General features: G+C 42.3%; 1 long non-coding RNA gene across 1 annotated transcript in view; it reads left to right on the forward strand.

Moving 5' to 3' along the window:
- LOC138526840 (uncharacterized) overlaps positions 1-20,332 on the forward strand; it is a 206,739-nt gene that overhangs the window by 159,970 nt on the left and 26,437 nt on the right. The window lies entirely within an intron of this gene.

Here is a 20,332-nt window from a genome sequence, read left to right on the forward strand (position 1 = left end):
GTCCGGCCCTCCCTTTATCATACACATCAATATAGTTCCTGTAATGGGCAGGGATTCTGGCATCAGTAGAACAAGTTACTTCTTACCTTGTAACGTTCTTTCGATGGGATGTTCCTCCGACTTATTCCTTATCTTTGATAGATCATCTCCCAGCTTGCTGGCCTCGGAAATTATTTTTCAGTAGAGGGCGCTGCGCGTCGACGTCCCTCGAGCCGATGTCCATCGACGGCCTCTGTATCGACGCTGACGTCATCACGCGTATAAATAAACTCGCGCAGCGTCCGTTGCTCAGTTCCGTTTTGACGTTAACAGTTGTTTGACATGAATTGGTTATTGACCTTGAAGGGGCGTAAACTGCAACCACAAGGGAAGTATTACTGCAGGGATGGATGGGAGGGGCGATAAGGAATACGTCGGAGGAACATCCCATCGAAAGAATGTTACAAGGTAAGAAGTAACTTGTTCTTCGAAGGGATTGTGTCCTCCGACGTATTCCTTATCTCTGATAGACTCCTATAGCAGTGGTGTGCAATTGGAGGTGGAAGTAAAACGACATGTTTCCTTTTAAGAATGAACCGAATGTAATACGGCTTTGCCAAACCTAGTCTCTTGACTAGAGGAGGAATCCAGGTTGTAAAATCTTGTGAAGGTATGTGCGGACGACCATGTGGCAGCCGCATATATGTCTCAAACCGGCACCCCTCTTTGGAGGGCCGAGGATGCTGCGATACCCCTGGTTGAATGAGCCCTAAGATTTTGAGCAGGCTCTTTCCCTGCTAGTTTGTAACATTCCAAGATGGCCAAAATAATCCATCTGGAAATGGTTTGTTTTGTTATCGGTAGTCCTAATTTGTGCCATGCGTAACCTACGAACAGTTGGTCTGCTTGCCTAATCCTAGCAAGTCTCATGATGTAAAAGCTTAAAGCCTGCTTTGGGTCCAGCCTATGTAGCCTTTCTTCCTCTTTCCCCGGATGGGGAGGCGGATAGAATGAAGGTAAGGTAATTTTCTGAGTGATGTGGAATTCAGAAACCACCTTTGGGGGGAAATTAGGCTTCACCTGTAGGACAACTTTGTCTTTATGAAAAATTGTATGAGGGGGTTTACAAGATAGAGCTTGTAATTCGCTCAACCTTCTAGCAGATGTTAAAGCCACTAATAAGACAGTTTTAAGGGTGAGAAATCTTAGCGAACAAGAGTGGAGTGGTTCGAAAGGAGCTCCCATCAGGAAATTTAAGACTAAATTTAAGTCCCATAAAGGAACCTGGAAAGGTCTTGGAGGGTAGACATTAGTTAATCCCTTTAGAAATTGTATTACTAAGGGTAATTTGAAATACAAAGGCTCCTCTGCAGTGCGCTTGAAGATCGATAGCACTGCGAGATAGCCCTTGATAGTGCCAACTTGAAGGCCTGAATTTGCCAAGTAGAGTAGAAAGGATAACACTGTTGGTGTACCACATGAAAAGGGGTCCATATTCTCTTCTCTACACCAGCTGCAGAATTTAGAACAAATACTTTGTTGCTGGCCTTCTGGCCGAAAGCAACACTTGCATGACGTCATCAGGGAGGTCCCAGAAGCCAGGCGTGAAGGTTGAGGGTTCTGATGTCTGGATGGAGAACCTGACCTCCCTTCTGTGAGAGAAGATTCTCCTTGAGTGGAAGACAAATTGGAGGGCAGATGTACATGTCCAGCAGGTCCGGGTGCCACGTTCTCCTGGCCCAGTCTGGAGCAATTAGGATCATGGTTCTCTGGAATCTTCTCAACCTCCTGATCATTTGAGGAATGACAGGGACTGGTGGAAACATATACAGGAGTGGAAACTCTCAGTCCACTACGAACGCGGCCCCCAGAGCTCCTCTTGGGGGAAATTCCCTTGAACAAAACAGATCACACTTTCTGTTGGTACTGCTGGCAAACAGATCCACTTGAGGGGTTCCCCAAAGGGCAAAGATCTCCTGAAGGACTTCCTGAGCTAGTTCCCACTGGTGGGAGACTGTGCCCTGCCTGCTCAGAGGGTCCGCCGTCAAGTTCTTCTCTCCGGCTAGGTGAACTGCCGATAGAGATATTCCTTCTTGAATTGCGCAAAACCAGAGCTGCATTGCCTCTCTGCACAGTGGCAGTGATCCTACGCCTCCTCTTTTGTTGAGGTAGTGCATGGGCACTGTGTTGTCCGTCATTATCAGGACATTTTTCCCCTGTACAGATGGCAGAAAAGCTTTCAGCGCTAGTCTGATTGCTCTCAGCTCTAACAGGTTGATATGTAGTATGGACTCCGATGGAGACCAATGACCGCTGATGGTCAAGTCGTTGGTATGGGCTCCACACCCCGTGAGTGAGGCATCCGTGACTACTGTTATCTCCGGCCATGGTTGCCAAAACAGTTCCCCCTTCAAGATGTTTTTCTGGCAGGCCCACCACTCAAGGTCTCGAGCTACCTTGTCTGGAATCTGATATAGTTCCTGCAATGGGCAGGGATTCTGGCATCAGTAGAACAAGTTACTTCTTACCTTGTAACGTTCTTTCGATGGGATGTTCCTCCGACATATTCCTTATCTTTGATAGATCATCTCCCAGCTTGCTGGCCTCGGAAATTATTTTTCAGTAGAGGTCGCTGCGCGTCGACGTCCCTCGAGCCGATGTCCATCGACGGCCTCTGTATCGACGCTGACGTCATCACGCGTATAAATAAACTCGCGCAGCGTCCGTTGCTCAGTTCCGTTTTGACGTTAACAGTTGTTTCACATGAATTGGTTATTGACCTTGAAGGGGCGTAAACTGCAACCACAAGGGAAGTATTACTGCAGGGATGGATGGGAGGGGCGATAAGGAATACGTCGGAGGAACATCCCATCGAAAGAACGTTACAAGGTAAGAAGTAACTTGTTCTTCGAAGGGATTGTGTCCTCCGACGTATTCCTTATCTTTGATAGACTCCTATAGCAGTGGTGTGCAATTGGAGGTGGAAGTAAAACGACATGTTTCCTTTTAGGAATGAACCGAATGTAATACGGCTTTGCCAAACCTAGTCTCTTGACTAGAGGAGGATTCCAGGTTGTAAAATCTTGTGAAGGTATGTGCGGACGACCATGTGGCAGCCGCACATATGTCTCAAACCGGCACCCCTCTTTGGAGGGCCGAGGATGCTGCGATACCCCTGGTTGAATGAGCCCTAAGATTTTGAGGAGGCTCTTTCCCTGCTAGTTTGTAACATTCCAAGATGGCCAAAATAATCCATCTGGAAATGGTTTGTTTTGTTATCGGTAGTCCTAATTTGTGCCATGCGTAACCTACGAACAGTTGGTCTGCTTGCCTAATCCTAGCAAGTCTCATGATGTAAAAGCTTAAAGCCTGCTTTGGGCCCAGCCTATGTAGCCTTTCTTCCTCTTTCCCCGGATGGGGAGGCGGATAGAATGAAGGTAAGGTAATTTTCTGAGTGATGTGGAATTCAGAAACCACCTTTGGGGGGAAATTAGGCTTCACCTGTAGGAAAACTTTGTCTTTATGAAAAATTGTATGAGGGGGTTTACAAGATAGAGCTTGTAATTCGCTCAACCTTCTAGCAGATGTTAAAGCCACTAATAAGACAGTTTTAAGGGTGAGAAATCTTAGCGAACAAGAGTGGAGTGGTTCGAAAGGAGCTCCCATCAGGAAATTTAAGACTAAATTTAAGTCCCATAAAGGAACCTGGAAAGGTCTTGGAGGGTAGACATTAGTTAATCCCTTTAGAAATTGTATTACTAAGGGTAATTTGAAATACAAAGGCTCCTCTGCAGTGCGCTTGAAGATCGATAGCACTGCGAGATAGCCCTTGATAGTGCCAACTTGAAGGCCTGAATTTGCCAAGTAGAGTAGAAAGGATAACACTGTTGGTGTACCACATGAAAAGGGGTCCATATTCTCTTCTCTACACCAGCTGCAGAATTTAGAACAAAGACTTTGTTGCTGGCCTTCTGGCCGAAAGCAACACTTGCATGACGTCATCAGGGAGGTCCCAGAAGCCAGGCGTGAAGGTTGAGGGTTCTGATGTCTGGATGGAGAACCTGACCTCCCTTCTGTGAGAGAAGATTCTCCTTGAGTGGAAGACAAATTGGAGGGCAGATGTACATGTCCAGCAGGTCCGGGTGCCACGTTCTCCTGGCCCAGTCTGGAGCAATTAGGATCATGGTTCTCTGGAATCTTCTCAACCTCCTGATCATTTGAGGAATGACAGGGACTGGTGGAAACATATACAGGAGTGGAAACTCTCAGTCCACTACGAACGCGGCCCCCAGAGCTCCTCTTGGGGGAAATTCCCTTGAACAAAACAGATCACACTTTCTGTTGGTACTGGTGGCAAACAGATCCACTTGAGGGGTTCCCCAAAGGGCAAAGATCTCCTGAAGGACTTCCTGAGCTAGTTCCCACTGGTGGGAGACTGTGCCCTGCCTGCTCAGAGGGTCCGCCGTCAAGTTCTTCTCTCCGGCTAGGTGAACTGCCGATAGAGATATTCCTTCTTGAATTGCGCAAAACCAGAGCTGCATTGCCTCTCTGCACAGTGGCAGTGATCCTTCGCCTCCTCTTTTTTTGTCGAGGTAGTGCATGGGCACTGTGTTGTCCGTCATTATCAGGACATTTTTCCCCTGTACAGATGGCAGAAAAGCTTTCAGCGCTAGTCTGATTGCTCTCAGCTCTAACAGGTTGATATGTAGTCTGGACTCCGATGGAGACCAATGACCGCTGATGGTCAAGTCGTTGGTATGGGCTCCACACCCCGTGAGTGAGGCATCCGTGACTACTGTTATCTCCGGCCATGGTTGCCAAAACAGTTCCCCCTTCAAGATGTTTTTCTGGCAGGCCCACCACTCAAGGTCTCGAGCTACCTTGTCCGGAATCTGAAGGAGGTCTGTCATTCTCCATGAGAATTGCGACCACTGAGTTCTCAGTGCCCACTGAAGAGATCTCATTCTTAGGCGAGCCTCTGGCACAAGGAAGATGCAGGATGCCATGAGGCCTAGCAACCTCAAAAAGTAGAAGGCTGGGAGATGTTGGGCATTTTTAAAAAAATAATAATTTTATTGGCATTTCTTCAAACTTAAACATCCGGACACAACATAGTCCCACAATCCCCTCCACCCCACCCCCGTCCCTCCCCTCCGGTTAAACGTCTATGCTGTGTCTCTGCAACCCTTGGATGTGTTCATTTTAAGCTGTAAACATATCAAGAATGCAGATGTTGTGTGGGCACCATTGCAGTATATAATCACTTTGCAGGAAGTCTATGGCATCTCCCCAATCTGTGGTGAACTTTTGTCTGTCTCCTTGAAGGTTATAGGTGATCCTCGCCATGGCTACATAGTTCCAGATCCTCCGGAGCCATTCTTGTATAGTTGGAGGGGTCTTCTGCTTTCATTTTTGCGCAATGGCTAGCCATGCTGCTATAAGGAATCCCATAAAGTTCAGTTTTTGAGTTTTTGTAAAAGACTTATCTCGGGGGCCCACATACCGCACATCCATATTTCTTCTCCTATGTTGGCCGCGCCCTCGAAGATTTTCTGCATCTGTGCTTTCACTTCCGTCCAAAATTGTTGCAGTGCTATACAGTCCCACCAGATGTGTCTCCAGGTTCCCAAGGAATCGCATCCCCTCCAGCATTTCCCTTGCGTTGTTGGGAACATTTTATGAATTCTCTCCAGCGTATAGTGCCATTGAATCATCACTTTCGTCCAAGCTTCCCTCGTTTGTACTGCACGTGTCCATTTCGGGATTATTAGCCAGAGGTATGTCCATTGGTCCCGAGCAATCTGTTTCCCTAGGGTTACTTCCCACTTTTTCATGTACTGCCAAGTGATGTTTTCTTCTTGGGCGTTTATGAACTTGTAGAGTGCAGAGACAAATTCCTCCCCCCCCCCGTTTGGGTCAACATATATGTCTCGAATGGGGTGAGGTCCCTTGTCCATGCTATTGTTATTCTTGGTGTTGAGAGCCAGTGGTGAAGCTGCTTGTACTGATATATATCCCTTTTTGTGAGGCCTGTAAGGATATTTGGCGTGTTACAGCACAGAGTACAGCACTACTGCACAGGTAGCAATTTATTTTTGATGCAGCACCAAATGCCTATGGTGCATTGCTATATGTGTTACCAGATTAACAAGGAAAGACAGGCTATTCAATCAAAAACGATTTTAACATAAGATGCAAATCTATTTTTACAGTTAAAAGCACACGTGCACATTCAAAAATGCACACTATTTTTCACCTTAAATGCCTATGGTGCAAGAGACACATTTGAAAATTAATAACTAACATAACTCATAACTAACCTGACTAATGAAACTGAAGTTAACATAATCCACTAATAAAAATGTGTCTCCACTGCAGAATTAGGCCTACTCTGAAAGTGAACTTTTAAACGCACATCCATTTTTTTTTCGTTTTCTCTGCTGCCCTGTCCACATAACTACAGGAAGCAAAAAGTGTTCGAAAGAACAGGAAATCAGTTGGCTACAAAGTATTACTATAAAAATGAGCCATTGTGTAGAGAAGGAGGAGATGGCATGATTGATTCTGATTGGAGCAGCGTCATAGAAAGTATCATGCTAGAGGGAGTGACCAGAGTTTTGCTGGGGGGAGTTTGAGGAGGAAGGAGGACAGTCAAGATTTGGCAGAGCTGGGAGAAGGACCTTTTTTTTCCTGGCTGGAGCATTCCTATCTGCAAAAGCTGAGAATTCCAGGCAATGACCCCGGTTTGAGAAGGAAAGGCGCTCCTTTTCACTGGGGTTAATCTTCAAGGGAGCCACATTCAGAAAGAGAACAGCTGAAGAAAACTCGGCTGAACAGATAAGGTAATTACATAAGTGTGGGAGCTGAGTGTGTACGAGAATATTCAGTCAGAGTAGGAAAGGAGATTCCGGTGCCTTAATCACATGTTAATGTTGCAAATTGGGTTCTGTTCTCCGCCATTTTTTTTCAGTGTATCACAGACAATGCTGTTACTGTGCTATTTTATTTATTTCTGTAAAGAGTGAGATTGTGTTTAAATGCAACTTTTATAATACAGAAAAATATTTGAAAGCAGACGGGTGGTGTGTCTTATATTTACCAATACAGTGCTGATGATGAGGGGAGATTTTTAAACAATGCAATTGTCATTTTAAGACAGATGTGTGCATGATCATATTCAGTATGGACAGTTGAGAGTGATTGTTTGTAGCATAGCTCGTTGGAGGTACATGAGCCTACGGGAAGAGGGACTCTCTGAACATAGTTCCCTACCGTATATAAGGTAGTGGAAATTACCACAAAATTACCACATATAGCTCTCTGTCGTAAATAAGTCAGTGAGATCGCCCATGGTGGCACACTAACACTGAAAATTTGGTATTCCTAAAATGTAGGTCTGAGGTCTCTCTAGTGATTACACGAAAAATATAAGCAAAGATAAGGGATTCTGGACATTGGGGCCACAAATAAAACAAGGGAATTATGCTCACCAAAATACCACCAACCACGCATACCAACCACGCATACCAAATATGCATGTCTGGGTGCTGAAATAATGCATGTCCACTGTATTATTGTTGCACATGGCCCAATCTGAATACAAGGAGTGATTATTGCTAAGTTATTTTTCGGCGGTAATAAAATACCGTCAGGCCCCAAATCTCCACAAAATACCCTACATATTTATGGTGCGTTGCAGGCCGGGAAAGTGATCATAGAGTACCTACTGGGCGTGGCAAGCGTGTCTCACACTGCCATTTGCACAGTAAAGGGAACCCATTTTATAATAGCAGTGTGCCACTAAAAACGAATTTCAGAATGTCACAAAGGGAAACCACATTCTCAGATCTAGTGCAATATTTAGAGGCAAAGTTGTTTGCACATGGGAATTGGTCGTCGAATAGCACGTTAGAATGGAGTAACCGCATTCAGGGTGAGGTGCAGAAAGAAAAACTAGACAATATTTTTGCAGAAGGCAGCATAATTCAGGTCTGCCTTACAAGATTATTGAATGCAGCCGATAAAAGTGCAGAGAAAGACTGTTTAATACGGCTATGCGGCAAAATATGGTTTATTTTAAACAAGTCTTGCGAATGCAAGAGAATGATACTCAGCTAATTAACAGGTTAAAGACTGAATTAGAGGGGGCAAGTAAAAATCAGGAAATGTTGAGAGCAGAATTGGATGTATGCCAAAAAGACATGCAATTAAAATGCAGAGACTTTGATACTCAGTTATCCAAAAGCAAGAAACAATTTGAAGATAGTGAGCAAGAATTGGCACACTTAAAAGCCTTAGTGGATCACATTAGGCAGGATAAAGATGAGGTTGTTTCAGAAATGCAGATTTTACAAAAAGAACATTGTGAAAAAGAAGGTGATCTCCAGAGTGCAGAACAAGAAATGATTAAAATGATTCAAGAAAGAGACAAGAGAAATAAAGAGTTCAATGAATGCCAAATGCAAATGTGCGACATGCAGGATGTGATTAATAAGATGAATGGTGAAAACAACTATTTGCAAGATGAAGCCAACAGACTCCTTAAAAAGTGTAAGGACTTAGAACAGCAAATGTGCATTCCCAGGTTCCAGGAGAGGCGGCAGGGTACCACATTCAATGGAGTGGAGGTGAATTCTAGCTCTGCCCAAAGAGCTAGTGCTCCAGTGACTGGGCCGGTGACTGAACTTGGTTGCAGCGCCCTTAGGGGATTTGATACTCCCATTGGGGGCAGCCACCAATCTCATACACCTGAAACAAAATTGAATTACAAAATAGTGCAATTCCATGCATTGCAACAAGTAGCCCCATAAAAATAATGAAATCCATTAAAGCCCTGATCAAACCATTTAAAAAGGGAGGTGAATGCTGCATTGAGGATCACTTAGAAGCGGTGCATGACATTTTTAAAGCACTCCAGATACCTAAGGAACAGTACAGACAATATTTTCATTTAACTTTAGATGCCCCGACGGCCAGCATCATAAGGGGATTGAATGAACAGCAGAATATGACATGGCTGGAGTTTGAAAAAGAAATTAGGCGGCATTTTTCTCCTTTTCAGTCATTGCAGGAGGCAAAGAAAGTCGCGTACACAATTACTGCTGGACCTAATACATCTCCTCGCCAATTTTTACAAGACTTAAAAAGAGCATTTTCTCGCTTTGATGTATCTTTTGACTCAAATTCCAATGAGTTTAAAACTGCATACTTCTATGGGCTACAGAAAGACATCATATCCCAATTGGTCCGTGAATTTGACCGTGACAAGTCCCTTGAATGGATTGTACATCAAAGTACAAAACTATATGAGGTACTCTATTGTCAGGGTAGAGAAAGTGATAAAATGAAAGATACTAGACCTAAATCTAAAGAACCCTCAGCCACAGTAATGGAAATCAGGTCAGCCAAAATGTCCCTTGAGTCTGCTCAAAGCCAAGGTAAAAATAATGTGACACCTGAACAAAAGGGTAATCAACAAAGATCGCCATTTCCTGTACCAATGTTCCAATCACATGATCCTAGTAATAGAGAGAGCTACATCAGCCCTAGGTATTTAGGGGACAGACCCCGGGTAGGATACCGGCCTGATATGGCAGGTATGAACAATAACCAGAGACAAATCAAGATCAAAGAAATGATGGTCCCTACCAGTCATTGGGGACACAGAGCAGATTTGATCCCAGCACCATGATATATGGTAATCAGGATAGGCCCCGATATGTGGATCGATTTACTGATAATGGAAATCAACCTAGGGGCCAGTACCCACAATCTGAGAGACAGGACATGAGGCAAAACGTGAACTACAATCCATGCCAGTACAATGATTCCCCACCAGGGGACTATAATCAAAGGATGGGTGCAACCCGCTCCCCTCCACAAATGAATCAAGAGTTCAGAAACCATCCCAACCGACATCAATCACCTGAGAGGTATCAGAATAGATCCAATCAGGGGGAAAACAACCAATATCGACCTAGGCCACAGAAAGAGGATCCTAGAGAGATGGAAAGGTTCCAGTGCCTTGAAGCCCAAGTGAAAATGTTAGCTGAGCAAATAGGAAAGCTCTATACAGCGCAAAAACAACCTTCCAAAGAGGGGGCTGATGGCCATAGCAATGACCGGGGGGCTTCCGAAAAGTGACTAAGTACTCATGATAACTGCAGTGCCAAAATGACAGATTGCTCTGATATAATTTTGCATAACGACTCTGAGATGCCTAATGGATTAAAAATGAAAGTGCCAGTAAATGAACTTGTGACAGAAAGTGCAAATACTTCTAGAAAAGAGGTACGATTTAACCTAGAGCTAAATAAAACAGTAAAGATTTGCACAAATGAAAAAGAAACATTAGGAATTCCAAAAGAACAAAGGGACAGATTTAAGAAAAATGACTCATGCATGGGGAATACCAGTGAACAGGGAGTAAGTGGGGATGCTATAGCTCCTTCCCTGGGCAAGCAAAACAATGACTCAACACAGACAGAAAAAGGAAATACTCACAAGGAGGGTACGAGTCAATCACCTGAAGAATTCTTTGAGCCACATATTTTTGAAGAGGCTGAAAGGGCTGGTATTACACTAAATGATCACAAATGCACAGAATTAAAAAATGACAAATTGCTGAATGACGTTGTTACACATGTTCAGTTGGAGGATTGTAATGTGGTCTCTGATGTTACCCAGATGGATGGGCGAACAGTGGCCACACTCCAAAAAACCTCTGATCATGGAGAAATGAATAAAATCTCTCGCGCAGAAATGGGTAAAAAGGAGGGAAAAATGTCTTTCCATTTACCAATGTGCTTAGCCAAAAGTGAAAAAGATCTGAGAAAGGTGAGCCCTGAACTCAGTAAGAATTCACACTTTTTCTGTGTATTAGAGGAAGTTGAGGACAGATATTATGCACCCATCACTGTGCCACACCTTTGCTATGATTGACACTGGCGCACAGGCCACAATTATGTCCAAGGAGCTGGTAAAGAGTATCAATGAAGGGAGACCTCCACAGAGTCAGATCACAGTGAAGGAAAATCAAGGCCCAGTGCATAACTTTAATGAGGAGGTGCCCATCATAGGTGTAACTGAGGTTGACCTAAAAATAGGAAAACACAGAATGAAACAAGAGGTATTGATCACATCTATTTGTGAAATTCCATTTCTGATGGGGACAGATTGCCTGAAAAGATTGTCTCCTCTCATAGATGGGGTGAATGGAGTGCTGTGGTCCTTAACCAAAAAACCATTGAGGCCTAAGAAACTAAAATCACAAAACAGCAATATAAATGAATGTCACACCGTTGCCAAAACAAATGATGCTGTGGAGGTATATCTCCAGAATAGCTGCATACCTAGTGTCACTGTTATATTAATGTGTCAAGACAAAATGCAGAACGACAATGAAAAACTACCTGTACAAATATACTTGGACCCAAGGAAAAATTGGCAGACTGCCATAGATGAGCACACATTACGTTTTTATTTAAAAGAGAAAACATACAAACAGAATATTGCTCCTAAAACAGATTCAGAAAAACACATTACCACTCTGGCAGAAATACACATGGAAGATAAGCAACCATGGGTTCATGTTGGTATAAATGACTATTTTAAAACAATAAAAGCCACTTTAGCGCTTGAACATGAAAGGAGTTTCATTAATGAAAAATTGTTGCAAAAAATAATGGAGAGGGAAGAAATCCCGAGATTTAGGATTAAAAACCAATATGTTTCTGGGTTGGACAGTCCAGACTTTGAAAACCGAATTGCAGGCAGATGCATGCTTAAAATTAGCATTGGGCAGAAAACAATTTACCATAATGTCTGGATAGTGAGTGGAGCACAAAATGAATTTTACATGGGCAATGACATCATGCACAGAATGTCTATGGTGTTAGATTTCCTTAATCAAAAAGTATGGTCACGCCTAGGTGGTCCGGCACCTGAATTTGAAGACAAAAGAAGGGCTTATCATTGTGCACAACTGGTTCCTTATGCAATCGAATTACAAATGAGGAAAGATACTATTATTCCTGCATTTACAAAACAGTTTGCAATAACACTGAAATGCAAAAATGGACAGCAGATGAAAGGCTCTGATGCATTTGTATGCCTGAATGAATCCATAAAACAGCAAGGCCTGTATTATGAATACATTCCATTGGTAGACATTGGTGAAGGATCTGTAAAAATCATGGTAAATAATAAAGGTTGTCAGGATATTCATTTAGAGGAAAACTCCCCATTAGGAAGGGCCATACAAAAATCACATTATACGGCAGATTTAAATAACATGGTGATTGGGAATATTCCTGAAAAATATGTAGATGCCAAGGGCGAGTTGCCAGAACACCTGGACTCTCAGTCCAAAGGAATATTTAAAATTCATTCTGTGTATCCTTATGATTCAAATGAGACAGTGTGCTGCCATCAAGAGGATTGCATAATATTTAATTTAAATGAAAATGAAACAGAAAATCAGTCCATTGAAGTGGAAGCTGATATGCCAAAATATTTAAAAGTGGCAGCTTTACAAAAAGACACAGCCACACAGTTAGAGGAAAGCGCCGAGATTCCCTTACCAGAAGATTTTCCAGAATTTTCCAGAATGGTAGAAGAGCAGATCTCCTTAGCGGATGCATGTGAAAGCAATAAGGATAGGGACAATCTGAGGGAGATATTTATGGAGTTTAAGGATGTATTTGCAAAAGATGCTTATGATTGTGGTTTAACTGATTTACATGTGGCCACACTACCAGAAGGTTGTAGCAGAAATCCAGTGTTCGTACGCCAGTATAGACTACCGCTGGCATGTTTAGAATCATTGGCAGAGATTATTAAAAATTTGGAATCGCGGGGAATCATCAGGCCCATTCATAGCACATCCAATACACCTATTTTAGGTGTGTTAAAGCCAAATGGTCAATGGCGGCTGTGTGTAGACTTGAGAGAGTTAAATAAAAGAGTACCAATATCTAGATGGCCACTGCCATTCGTTGATCAGGGCCTAGCTCAGGTACATGGTTCAAATGTATTTACCACATTAGATCTCACCTCTGGATATTGGTGCGTGCCATTGGCAGAGGAGATACAACATTTATTTTCCTTTACATTTGACAGGACTCAATATGCCTGGCTTAGAGCTCCGTTCGGGTACATCAATAGTGGGAGTGAATTTGGCATATTTTTGAGAAAGGCCATGCCGGATGCAGCGGAAAGAGGAACAATAGTTTATGTGGACGATGTCCTGATTAAAAAAAAGCCATTTTGATGAAATAAGACATGTACTTGGCCAATTGCAGAAAGCAGGCGCCAAAGTATCTTTGCAAAAAGCACAATGGTGCAAGAAAAAAGTGAACTTTCTAGGGCATGAAGTGACTGAACATGGGCTAAATCCACAAAAGGAGAAAATAGAGGCCATACAAAGATTAAAAGATCCTAAAAATGTGAAAGGAGTAAAAAGTTTATTAGGGATGACAGGCTATAAAAGAAAGTTCATTGAAAATTATGCAGAAATCACTCAACCATTGACTAAACTGCTTAAACTGAATACTCCCTGGAAATGGGAAAAAGGGCAGTCTGATGCAGTGGCTAAATTAAAGGAATGTCTTGTAAAGGCACCATGTTTAGCATACCCCATAAAGGACAGGGATTTCTTTATAGAAATAGGTTTTTCTGAACATTGTATGTCAGCAGTGTTATCACAAAAACACGATTTGAATCACAAAACCATTGCATATGCAAGTAAGGCATTTTCCCAAGTTGAAATGAAATTTAATGAATGTGAAAAGGCCCTGTTAACCACTGTGTGGGCGCTACAACATTTCCGCCCCATTGTTCAGGGAGAAAAGGTAATTATTGAAACAAATCATCAACCTTTGCAATTTTTAGAGAGTAAAAGAATTAGATCAGGTAATCTAGCGCAATCCAGAATCACTTCATGGACGCTAGCATTACAAGGTTTTCCCGTAGAAGTGAGATATGGACAAAATAAAAAGAACCCAATTGCTCAAGGGTTAGCTGACTTACATGACTGTGCAGCTGAACAAATACCAAATGAAATGGAAGTAGAAACTAGTTTGCAGGAATTTGTACAATCACCACACAAAGCTTTTGATGAAAAAAAATGCAAGGATTTGCCAACTGTATATGTGGATGGTTGTGCTTTTCACATTGAAAATGACAGTAATAAACAGTTAGTGGCAGGAATAGGAAATGTCTGGTTGAAATGTGAAGGTGTCCCCAGTATAGGGATGAGGATTGGAGATAGGAGCAGTCAGGTGGCGGAATCGGCAGCCATTTATAAAGCAATTGCTACTGCAGTTGATAAAAAGTTCAGTGAAATTGTCCTGGTGACTGATTCTGACTATGCACGGAATAGCTTTGTGGAGTATTTGCCTGGTTGGAAAGCAAGAGGCATGGTTACATACAACAAAAAGCCACTTAAGCATGGAAAAATGATACAAGCCATAGTCAAATTGGTGTCAGAGAATAAGTTGACAATATACTGGAGAAAAATTTGTGGGCATTTAAAAACACCGGGAGAGGATAAGGAGGGAAATGATAAGGCAGACCACCTGGCTAAGATAGGGGCTGTGATGGGAGAATTGCTACCTATTGATTATTTAATGGGTGAAATACAAATTGATGCAGTCACACGTTCTAAAGCACCAAAGGAGGTAGATCAACCGGTGGTGCAGTGGAGTCATGACACGCCAGACCAAGATTTGATTGAGGCACAAAAGAATGATCAAATTCTGGGAATCTATTATAATCATTTGATAGATCCTGAACAAAATCCTTTAACAGAAAATGATTGTATGGGAAAAGAAGAGTTGAGGGTGCTATTAAAGAACAAAACACGAATTGGATTACAGGATGGACTCATGATTAGAGAGTCCATAACAGGACAAATACAGTGGGTAGTACCCCTTTCATTCAGAGGACTAATGCTACACCATGCACATGATGCCATAACCGCAGGCCATAGAGGCTCACAAAAAACATTAGAAATACTAAAAGATTATGCTTACTGGCCACATATGTCCCAAGATGTGGAATTATATACTAGAGGATGTCTAGTATGCGCCCAATTTAAACCTGCTTCACCAATGCATAGAGCACCATTGATGAAAAGAGGCCTAACTCTCCCATGGTCAGATTTGCAAATAGACTATGTAGGTCCTTTAAAAAGGTCGAGCAGGGGACACCGTTATATTTTGAGTGTGGTATGTTTGATGTCGAAGTGGATTGAATGCATTCCTGCACCAGATTGTAGTGCGCAAACAGCAGCCATGTTGCTGGTGAACCATGTGTTCTCAAGGTTTGGGTTGCCACAAAGAATTGAGTCAGACAGAGGAAGTCATTTCACAAGTACTCTAATGAGTAAGGTATGGCAAATACTAGGTGTGAAAAGGAAACTACATATCGCATATCGGGCGGCGTCTTCAGGTACAGTTGAAAGAAGCAATAGGTCTGTTGTGGATATTTTAAAGAAATTTGTGGCAGAAGCAGGTTCCAGCTGGGATTTACGTTTACCGTTGGTTTTGATGGCAATCAGGTCGACTCTGCCAAAGCAACAGGTGTTAGCCCCCATGAGGTCTTAACAGGTAGGAAAATGGTGTTACCACAACACCTACTATACAGAACACATGAGCAAACCCTTGTGAGTGCATCCACAGTTCATGAATATATTGATGAACTGAGGAGGCATTTGCAACATGCATTTGCTTTTGTGCAGAGAAATCTGGAAAGAGCTGCTGACAGTGAAAAATCTTATTATGACAAAAAGACATCAGTAAAGGAATACAGTGTAGGGGATCAGGTGTACAAGTTTCATTTTGGAAAAAGTAAACAGAAAAATTCTAAATTTCTAGCAGCCTGGCAGGGGCCATTTCGAATTATAGATAAGGTCTCTCCTGTAGTTTATAAAATTTTGAAAAATGAAGGTGAAACAGCAATAGAGCAGTTTGTCCATGTAAATCAAATCAAACCATGCCATCCCAGACATGAGATCAGGCAGCTTGAGCATGTAGAAACAGATAAAGTCCCTTGAACACAAAAAGAGAAAATAAATGGGTACAATCAAGAGGCAGTGACAAAGAAGTTAAAAAGTTGATTGTTATAATGGCACATAAACACTGTAATATATGTAAAAATATATAATATAAAATAAATAAATAAATATATAATGGAAGCTCATGGTTGGTGTGCGGAGAGAAAATGTATTAAATATTGAATGCTGTTTATATGTGCTTGTTTTCTTTTAACTTGTGTTTAATTTCAGAAAAAAAAACGAAATATTTTTACCAAGCATGTTTTATTTTTGGCAAAAGGGTGAAGTTAGTATTGTGCTATGTACTTAATTTGTTTATTTTCTATTTGATTTAGAAAATTAACATTATTTGGTCGGAGGTTCCGGGATCAGAGGCCACGGGAGACGATGGAGTCCTGGAGTCCCCTGGATGAAGACCAAAAGATGCCTGCCTCCAGGTGGAGGTGAAGACAAGATAACCAGAATGCTAAAAAAGGATGACTCCTATGGATTTAAGATTGCCAAGATGAAAGTGTACTCGAATGAACCAAATAACATCGCTGGTCGGGACATATCAGAGGCAGACAAGAGTCCTGACATATGGAGTTCCACGTATTTATTATTTTAATTATTTATTTTAATTTGTTATATTAATTATTTGTTTTGGTTAGTTGTTTTATTTCATTGTTTTTAATTGACTTGTAAAATCTAAACTTAGAGTAATGCCACTTCCACTGAGAAGGCAAATGTAGAACATTTTGTAAACTAATGAACTCAGATGAATACTGTATTGATTGCAACTTTTTCATCGATGCACATGAATATTCATTTTGTTGGATTGCTATATTGTGAAAAGAAGAAAAAGAACAAATTGTTTTTAGGAATTGGCTTGGATCGTAGCCAAATTCTAAAAACAAAAGGAGGGTATGTAAGGCTATTTGGCGTGTTACAGCACAGAGTACAGCACTACTGCACAGGTAGCAATTTTTTTTGATGCAGCACCAAATGCCTATGGTGCATTGCTATATGTGTTACCAGATTAACAAGGAAAGACAGGCTATTCAGACAAAAACGATTTTAACATATAAGATGCAAATCTATTTTTACAGTTAAAAGCACACGTGCACATTCAAAAATGCACACTATTTTTCACCTGAAATGCCTATGGTGCAAGAGACACATTTGAAAATTAATAACTAACATAACTCATAACTAACCTGACTAATGAAACTGAAGTTAACATAATCCACTAATAAAAATGTGTCTCCACTGCAGAATTAGGCCTACTCTGAAAGGGAACTTTTAAACGCACATCCATTTTTTTTTTCGTTTTCTCTGCTGCCCTGTCCACATAACTACAGGAAGCAAAAAGGGTTCGAAAGAACAGGAAATCAGTTGGTTACAAAGTATTACTATAAAAATGAGCCATTGTGTAGAGAAGGAGGAGATGGCATGATTGATTCTGATTGGAGCAGCGTCATAGCAAGTATCGTGCTAGAGGGAGTGATCAGAGTTTTGCTGGGGGGAGTTTGAGGACAGTCAAGATTTGGCAGAGCTGGGAGAAGGACCTTTTTTTTCCTGGCTGGAGCATTCCTATCTGCAAAAGCTGAGAATTCCAGGCAATGACCCCGGTTTGAGAAGGAAAGGCGCTCCTTTTCACTGGGGTTAATCTTCAAGGGAGCCACATTCAGAAAGAGAACAGCTGAAGAAAACTCGGCTGAACAGATAAGGTAATTACATAAGTGTGGGAGCTGAGTGTGTACGAGAATATTCAGTCAGAGTAGGAAAGGAGATTCCGGTGCCTTAATCACATGTTAATGTTGCAAATTGGGTTCTGTTCTCCGCCATTTTTTTTTCAGTGTATCACAGACAATGCTGTTACTGTGCTATTTTATTTATTTCTGTAAAGAGTGAGATCGTGTTTAAATGCAACTTTTATAATACAGAAAAATATTTGAAAGCAGACGGGTGGTGTGTCTTATATTTACCAATACAGTGCTGATGATGAGGGGAGATTTTTAAACAATGCAATTGTCATTTTAAGACAGATGTGTGCATGATCATATTCAGTATGGACAGTTGAGAGTGATTGTTTGTAGCATAGCTCGTTGGAGGTACATGAGCCAACGGGAAGAGGGACTCTCTGAACATAGTTCCCTACCGTATATAAGGTAGTGGAAATTACCACAAAATTACCACATATAGCTCTCTGTCGTAAATAAGTCAGTGAGATCGCCCATGGTGGCACACTAACACTAACACTGAAAATGTGGTATTCCTAAAATGTAGGTCTGAGGTATCTCTAGTGATTACACGAAAAATATAAGCAAAGATAAGGGATTCTGGACATTGGGGCCACAAATAAAACAAGGGAATTATGCTCACCAAAATACCACCAACCACGCATACCAACCACGCATACCAAATATGCATGTCTGGGTGCTGAAATAATGCATGTCCACTGTATTATTGTTGCACATGGCCCAATCTGAATACAAGGAGTGATTATTGCTAAGTTATTTTTCGGCGGTAATAAAATACCGTCAGGCCCCAAATCTCCACAAAATACCCTACAGGCCCAGCAGCTCCTGGCAATCTGAAAAGGTTCTGATCTGATGGCCTTCTATCATATCTCCCACCTTTGTGCAGTCCGCCTCGCGCCATTTCCTGAAGGATCCTTTCACCAGTCCGGGGGGGAAGTCTGGATTGTCGAAAAGTGGCATAAAGGGGGCGGGATCCTTCGTTAGGGTTTCCTTCTTGGTTGCTCTGTTCCATATTTCCATGGTGGTGCTCATGACTTCGCTAAGTTTGATGTTATGATGTCTGTGCTCGGGTCTCCTCCATAGGAGGTGGCGCAGATTTGATCTTGCAACGGCTCTGTCCTGTGCCTCCCACCATTTTTCTGAGTTGTCTGTGATCCATTCATGTAGGACCCACAGTTGTGCCGCCTCGTAGTATTTTTTTAAGTGGGGGAGCGCCATTCCTCCATCTGATTTAAGTGCAGTGAGGGCCTGTTGCGACATTCTCTGTGTTTTGTTTTGTTTTGCCATATATATTTTGGAGAGGGTCTTGAAGAATGTTACCGGGATTCGGATGGGGAGAGCTTGGAAGTAATACAGGAGCCTGGGCAATATCGTCATCTTGATGACCGTTATTCTGCCCCACCATGATATTGACAGAGGGTTCCATCTGGTTAGGTCGCTTCTTACGTCTTCTATAAGTTTGGGGTAGTTTCGGTTATAGAGGTCTTTTATCTGTGGGGTCAGGATTACTCCTAAGTATTTCACTCCTTCTTCGGCCTTTAGTAGGTTTAGGTCTTTAGTTGTCTTGTATATTCGCTCTGTGTCTCCCGCCAGGGCCATTACCAACAATTTCTGCTTATTTATTTTCAGCCCCGATATCACTCCATAGTCGTCTATCTGCTGAATAAGGAGGGTAAGTGTGTTGCTTGGGTCTGATCTGGTCAGCAACATGTCGTCTGCGTATGCTGCCGTTTTGTGCGTGTGCCCTCCCATTTCTATGCCCTTGATGTTTGGGGCCGCTCTGATCTTCGCTAGAAGGGGTTCCAGAAAGATTGCGTAGAGTAGGGGCGATAGGGGGCATCCCTGCTTTGTTCCCCTGCCTATTGTGACTGGGTCCGAGAGTTTGCCGTTGACTGCGATCCTGGCCCTCGGTGAGTTGTAATTTGCACAAATCATGTCGATAAAGTCCTTCCCCATGCCCATTTTCCGTAGTATAGCGAATAGCATTGACCACTCTACCCGGTCAAATGCTTTTTTAGCATCTAGTGCAGGGATCCCCAACGTGTAGCTTGGGAGCAACATGTTGCTCGCGGCACCCTAAATTGTTGCTCGCCAGTTACACTGGGCCATGGTGTGGAAGCCTAGAAGAAGGTGCTGAAGGCATGAGACTTCAGTAGCACTGTAGTCAGGAGAGAGTCCTGGACTGTGCAAGAATGTTGGCCAACGAGCCACTGTGCTTCCAGCTGGCTTATTGTATGCATGCAAGATTTGTGTTTAGTGCCACCATGTAAATTATTTTTCAGTAAATGTCCTTACTTCTATACTAGTGTCATTGTTAAAACCCTGTCATCTTCAGTTACTTTGCCCAGCTGACAAATGTATTAATGAGTACAATATTTGAAGCATGTTTGTGTCATGGAGAAAATGGTCATATTCTGTCCCTTGGTACAGCTAGTAGGAGCATAATGGACAAGGAGGTGGTATGCATACCCAACTTTCCTTTATTAAATAATGTGCATGCACTGCTTTCTGTACAAGTGAGGTTTGTGTTTGATGCCACCATGCATATTTATCGACA

This window comes from Ambystoma mexicanum, chromosome 14 (genome assembly GCF_040938575.1).
Source record: "Ambystoma mexicanum isolate Mex_15411 chromosome 14, UKY_AmexF1_1, whole genome shotgun sequence".
Taxonomy (NCBI): domain Eukaryota; kingdom Metazoa; phylum Chordata; class Amphibia; order Caudata; family Ambystomatidae; genus Ambystoma; species Ambystoma mexicanum.